This window comes from Malurus melanocephalus, unplaced genomic scaffold, assembly GCF_030028575.1.
Source record: "Malurus melanocephalus ecotype Western Australia unplaced genomic scaffold, MMel_1.1 scaffold_734, whole genome shotgun sequence".
Lineage (NCBI taxonomy): Eukaryota > Metazoa > Chordata > Aves > Passeriformes > Maluridae > Malurus > Malurus melanocephalus.
In genome coordinates this window covers 217,477-223,547 of record NW_026623966.1, presented here as the reverse complement: position 1 = coordinate 223,547, position 6,071 = coordinate 217,477, and positions in this window count along the sequence as shown.

Genomic DNA, 6,071 nt, shown 5'->3' with positions numbered 1-6,071 from the left:
TAGAAGTATATCTCCTGATTTCTGTGTATTATTAAAAAATCCCCACATGTTTTTGTCTGGCAAAAAGAGGGGCAGAGTGGTTGTGTGAATATGAGACCTGGTGCATGTTGTAAATACAGCTATTAGTACAAAATAAGGTTCCATGAGGTGCTTTTTCTTGATGATCTGCAATATCTCTTCCATCTCTTGCGGTATTAGAGCTCTGCATCATTTTTTCTTGGAATATTCTTTCGTGTGACATTCAGTCATATATGTTGCTTGAAATATGTCCTTGAATATCTAAGTATTYCACACAATTTATCCACTTTTCATTTTAAAAAAGTATTTATATAGGCTGGGGTAGGTTTTTTCAGACTGTTGTCACTATGAAACTCTTACAGTGCACACAGGCTTGGCATTCATGAAAGGGGAATATTCACATCTGTCATCAAATTAAGCAACAGTGACTRTACCCAACATGGTCATTTTTCTTCCCACTTCTGCTTCCTTCCCCGCTCCCTCATAACCTTGGGTATGCAGTTTGGAGCAACATGATTCTCYTCATCTCACAGTTGCTGTAGTGATAGACCCCACACTGGGAATTGGAGAGCCCTATGGGTGGARTATCTTCAAGAGCTGTGGCTTACACATAAAGGAAGTGACAGCCTTTACAGATGTCATTTATTTTGAGAGATTATTTCCATTAGCTAGCATCTTTATTGCATCCTTCTGMTTACGCATCGTTTTGAGGGAACAAATTGTTTTTTCTGCTTACTTTGGATTTGCTTTAGCACATGGTGCTCTGTGTAATGGACAACTGTCTGAGCCTCAGTTGGCACACCCACCCCCAGCTGGAAAGAGGATGCAGTTGGGATAATACTGAGGGATGTGCTTGAATCAACATGTACCTTTCAGCCATCTCTGAGTGGTCTATTCCGCTTAGTGGTTTTTTTGGCCTGATTATCATCACAAAAGACATGAGTGGATTTTGAATGGCTTTATCTTAGTAACTGAGATCCTGTTTCATTTGGGTTTTTTTCCTTTTTTTTTTTCCTTTTTTTTCCCTTGGGGATTAACTCATTTGCTCACCTGATGTGCATCTGTCGAAGGAACTTCAGGTGCTGTTAGAAAAGCACTCTGTTGTGACATGTCAGGTTTGACATTCCCAATTCCAAGATATGCTCTACTTGGCCCCTGGTATTTGCATGGTTAAATCAGATTGTCTTATCAGCCTTGGGCACCCAGCTGGGCTTTCAGGCTTCTCACTCCTCTGTGCTCTTTGTAGTGCATTGGTCTGCTGCATCCTGACTTGTGAAGTGCTGCTGTCCTGCAAATCATGCAGGAAGAGCCTTGGTAAGATCATTTGGCTGCAGTGGGGAAGGAAGGGCATTTACCAGACACATAAAGAGCAGTGTGGAATGCACAGCTGCCCAGCTCTCTGGCTCTGGATGTATTCTTTTTAGACAATAAATGCAGAGTACTTGGCAAAGTGACTCAGACTGCACAGCCTGGTAAGCACAGATGAAGGATGGGTTGCTGTAGCAGACATGGTGCTGTCGGTACCAGGAGATGGGTCTGTGCTGGTTTATGCTCAGCAGGGCACTGGGCTTGGCTGCTGGCATGGCAGTAGAGATGCTGCTGGAAGCTTTGAGGCATTGCTTCTGTTACTGCCTTACGTGTAGCGATGTGTGTGTGGGTTAGAGGTTGCAGAAATTAGCATCTTGTTGCCGAGACCGAATATCCTTGTTGTTCTGCTTGTGGTGGTTCAGAATTGGTTGGAGGCTCGTTGGAAGAAGCCTTGCCTGARCCACACTGTCTTTCCACAGGAGGAGTCATCTTTGGCACTCATTACCAAGTTTAGCAGCTCCTGGGGGATTCCATACGTTTTTGGGAGTTTTCCTCTTAACCAATATCTCATGACCTAATTGTGAAARTACTCATTGTTACTTTCTTGAATGCTTTCAAAATTCATTATTGTAATACATCACTTTGTCACTGAAGCTGAAAGATTAGTGATCGCAATGCATTCAGAAGATAAATGCTGCCCTGGTAAGTGTTTRATCTGGGTTGTGGCTGAAATGTTTAAATATGATGGCAGGTTTGGGCAGGTCTAAGTGCTGCATGGCGGTATATTACCTCTCTCCACTCCTAAAACTCTGCATGCAACTTCTTTCTGCACAGAGAACATGAAGTAATTCTGGCTAGCTTCTCCACCCACAGAAGTGGGAAAGTTGTCCTGCATTTATCAATGGAAAGATCCTTTCAGAAAAGGGCTTGTTGGGAATGACTGCTGTGCAGTTAATTCACACTCTTGCTTACTCTGCAAGAACACCTTTGTGTTGTGTCAGAAGTCCTGCCCCTCAGACTGGCGGGCATGACACGAGTCTCCTTGAGTTTTGTCARTGCTTAGGTTCCTCTTAGGTTGCTTTTTGGAAGTGAAATGTAAGGTCATAGTTCACGCAGGTCTTTCTGACAATGTAATCCATCTGTCCGGCACTTCCAGGAGACRATTCTGGGATATAGATCTTCTGAACGCTAGAATGTGGAAAAGATGTGCTGGTTTTGTGGCTACCGTGATTGATTATTGCACCTCTGTCCTTATGACCTGACTGATAAGGTTTTTGCAACATTTTCAGATGATTCAGAGGATGGCTCGAAGGTGCTTACATGTGCAGTGTTATCTCAGCGTATTATTAGCATTTTGCAATTGCTTTATTGGCTCCCTGTTAAGCAAAATATTGACAATAAAAATGCTATTTTTGTTCTGTGATCCATGCTATGGCTTTGTCCCCTCCTAGTTAATGGCTGTGCTTGTTCCTAATTTTGCTACCCTATTGTTCCTGTGACAGGGAACCACAGAGAACAGAGGTTTTAAAATAGATGTTCATAATCTCCACCAGCCCTCTGGCATATTCTGCTGACCCTCGGGGAGTCTTACTGGGAATACATTGAAACTTGTGATATGTAATAAATGAAGGTTCAGGAGCCTGACGTAGACAGCAGAAATGTCGTCTTCTGGGTAAAGTAGGACAGAAGRCTCCAATAACTCAGAGGGATTGCAGAACCTTTCAGCAGACAGACTACCAGACTTGACGTATATAACAAAAGGTGATAAATTATGTGTGTTAAGTTATTTCGTGTTAGCACAGCGTCCACACCTCCACGATATTAAGATGATAGATGCACCTCTAGTCCCGYAGACCAGTCCTCAGAAACAAAGTTCACAACCAGTGCTTGAACCCTCCTTTTCCCCCTGTTCTGTTTGGATCACCGTCCTCACTTGATAAATGGGTGCAGCRAGGATGCAAACTCCTCTAGCTGGGAGGAAGTAGAACTTCCAGCCTTGTAGGGCAAAAATTTGGACTGCTAACAGATTGGACCTACCTCCTGAGCATAGACAGTGTGTTGCCTCCCAGCTCTCAGGGTATTGGGAAGCCTACACTATTTCACAATTCAAGCACAACCCCTACAAAATTCAGTTTCAGCTTTCTCAGACAGCATCCTGAATAAACATTATTCATTTTTTTGAGTGAATCCACATGCTCATCCTAACAATGGAGTTTAGATTGCTCCAGATAACAGAATTTTTCTTTGCATGCAAGTGGCTTCTTGCARGATCCTTCTTTGTGTGGTTCATGAAGTGAAGTGTGTTGAGCTGAGGCAGAACCTTCTGCTGTGRTGCATGTTTTCCAAATTAAACAGAATTTTAGTCTAATCTTTTTTTATCTCAGTGATTGTTGAAGTCTTTTTGCTTCTTTGCACAGTGTGTGAAGATCACATACTGCACTGACCCTTCAGTGCATTTCCAGGCAGCACATCTGTGCCATACTGGGGCACAAAAGGGTCTGTGCTTACTGGTTGTCCAGATACTGAACAAAGAAATTAAAGATGTAGAGCACTTTCTGCCTTAATTTGGTGATGAAAGCAAGTCTAATGACATTATTTACAGCTATGGTTAGATATCCAGGCTGATGAATCTACTAGGTTCCATCCTTAGTGGCACTAAAATAATCCTCTATAGGCCTGTGCAGAGGAAGACCTCAGGTAGGGAAAGGATGTGCTGCTTTGCTATATTGTGGTGGTTCTGCTAGGACCAGGACTTCTCAGGAAGATACYTGTAAGGCTGAAAAGAGAGATGAGACTTGCTTCTGTGCTGGGACAGTCATCTTTAGCAATTCAAAAAAAGAAGAGCAAAGGCTGCTTCCAACATAACCCTGTGGTGATTTTGCATCACTGATGTGGATGTTCAGATAAAGCAGAGCCATCAAAATTTATRTTTTCTGCACCCGCCACACATAGAGCATTTGATGAATAATTTTCCTTTACTCCTGGCTTCACTGATTGGGGTTTTGTGATGAGYACCAGTAAAAGTTATCACTGGTGTTGCCTGTCTTTGTGCTCTCTTTTGAGGAAGTATCTCTTGTCATCCTGTTTCTGCACTGCGTGTTGTGACCATAGAGTGTTGGCCTYCCAAAGAAATGTACTTTTCTGCCAAGGAACTGCCCTGCAAATCTGCTTCCCTCTTCAGCTTCTGAGCAGATGAAGTACTCCATTCTTTTAATAGCTCCCAGGCCACGATCATTTACTAGGGATCTTCCGTCTGTCACCAGAACAATAACATCACTTGACCCCCTCTTACTGATCTCGGAGGCCTCTTAAAAGTTATAAACAGTCAGTATAAGACCTTTTTAGTAGTTGCTGTGATGGTAAGTGCTGTATTTGCTGTTGGTCACCATGACATGTTTCTCATCAGCTAGGAGGTTAAGGATGAGCTTTCTGAGAGCATGCTGTGGAGGCTTCAGATAGATTTCTCACTCGTCCTCGCTGTAACGCCACTTGGGAAGCGATTGGCATACTTGTAAATGTCTGCACATCCCATAATATTGGATGACATTAATGAACATAGGCAGCAGGATGTGGTTTTTCTTGCTTACTCAGTCTCCCTTCCCTTGGCCTCCCGTCTCTTTCCAACAGCTCTCCTCACAAAAGCTTGCTTTGGCTGGGAATCCATGTGATGCTATCTTGTGGTGCCTTGTAGACAAGGGTAAAGACCAGTTAATTGCCAGTTAAGGAGAAGATTTCAGTGGAAGATCTGTTTGCTGGACAGGATGCATGTCTCAATCTGTACTTAATCAGAAGTGCTACCTTTCATTTGTGAATAGTTGAGTGTGCTGTGAGTATGCTAAAAAAATTTGGTCAGAGAACTAAAGCCATAGGTACAGCACCTTTGAGCAGGAAAAATTTTGTACTGSAGTTTCTGATTCTATGTGACTTGAGGGACCAACCCAATTTTTAAGAGTTGTTTTTATCTAACTACCCTGTGTTGTTTAAATTGTGGATCATCTAAATTGTGTTTGAGAGAAGGGATGTGCTTTTCCCTTTGAGTTTTGTGGATGGGCAGAAACAAGGAGACAAGCTTGGTCTGCAGAAAACCCCCACAGCTTTGATCTGGCAAATCTCTGATTTCCTAAAACTCTGTAGCCATGGGATGGTCTCTCATGTAGGATATTCTCAGTATGGAGTTACTGTTTTACGTCCTTGGAAACATTGATAAGGAACAATAGACATGACAATGCAAGAACAGAAGTGTTGATTCCACTGAAAGAGCAATTTTTAATGTTAAGAAATAGATTCTAAATTTGGRGAGTGTAATGAGTGTACAAGTTTACTTTGGGGAGCGGGAAGCTCAGTTACCTTTCTTTTGGTTTCCATAGATGAAAGAGAAGTTTTTTTCTTGACTGTCCTTCAGGATTGTTTGAATGTGACAGTGTAAGTAAGGAATGCATTTWGTTACAAAGCAGAGTGTCCTATATACCAGCACCAAATGTATTCAAAATCCTTTGAATTCTCTGCAGAAAACTGCAAGAGAGTCCCTTGCAGGGGTGATTGAAAGCCACTGCACAGGAAATCAACTTCTCATCCTGTACATAAACATGAGCCAATTCTACTATATCTGGCTCTCGGGGCAGTACACACAGTAAATTGTTAACCCCATCACCTGACCTAACCATTTATCTTTACTTCTCAGTATAGTTTTGGCAACTGCTGAGTAATGAAAGAAATGTGGAATGCAGATAGCTGGGGAAAAAAAA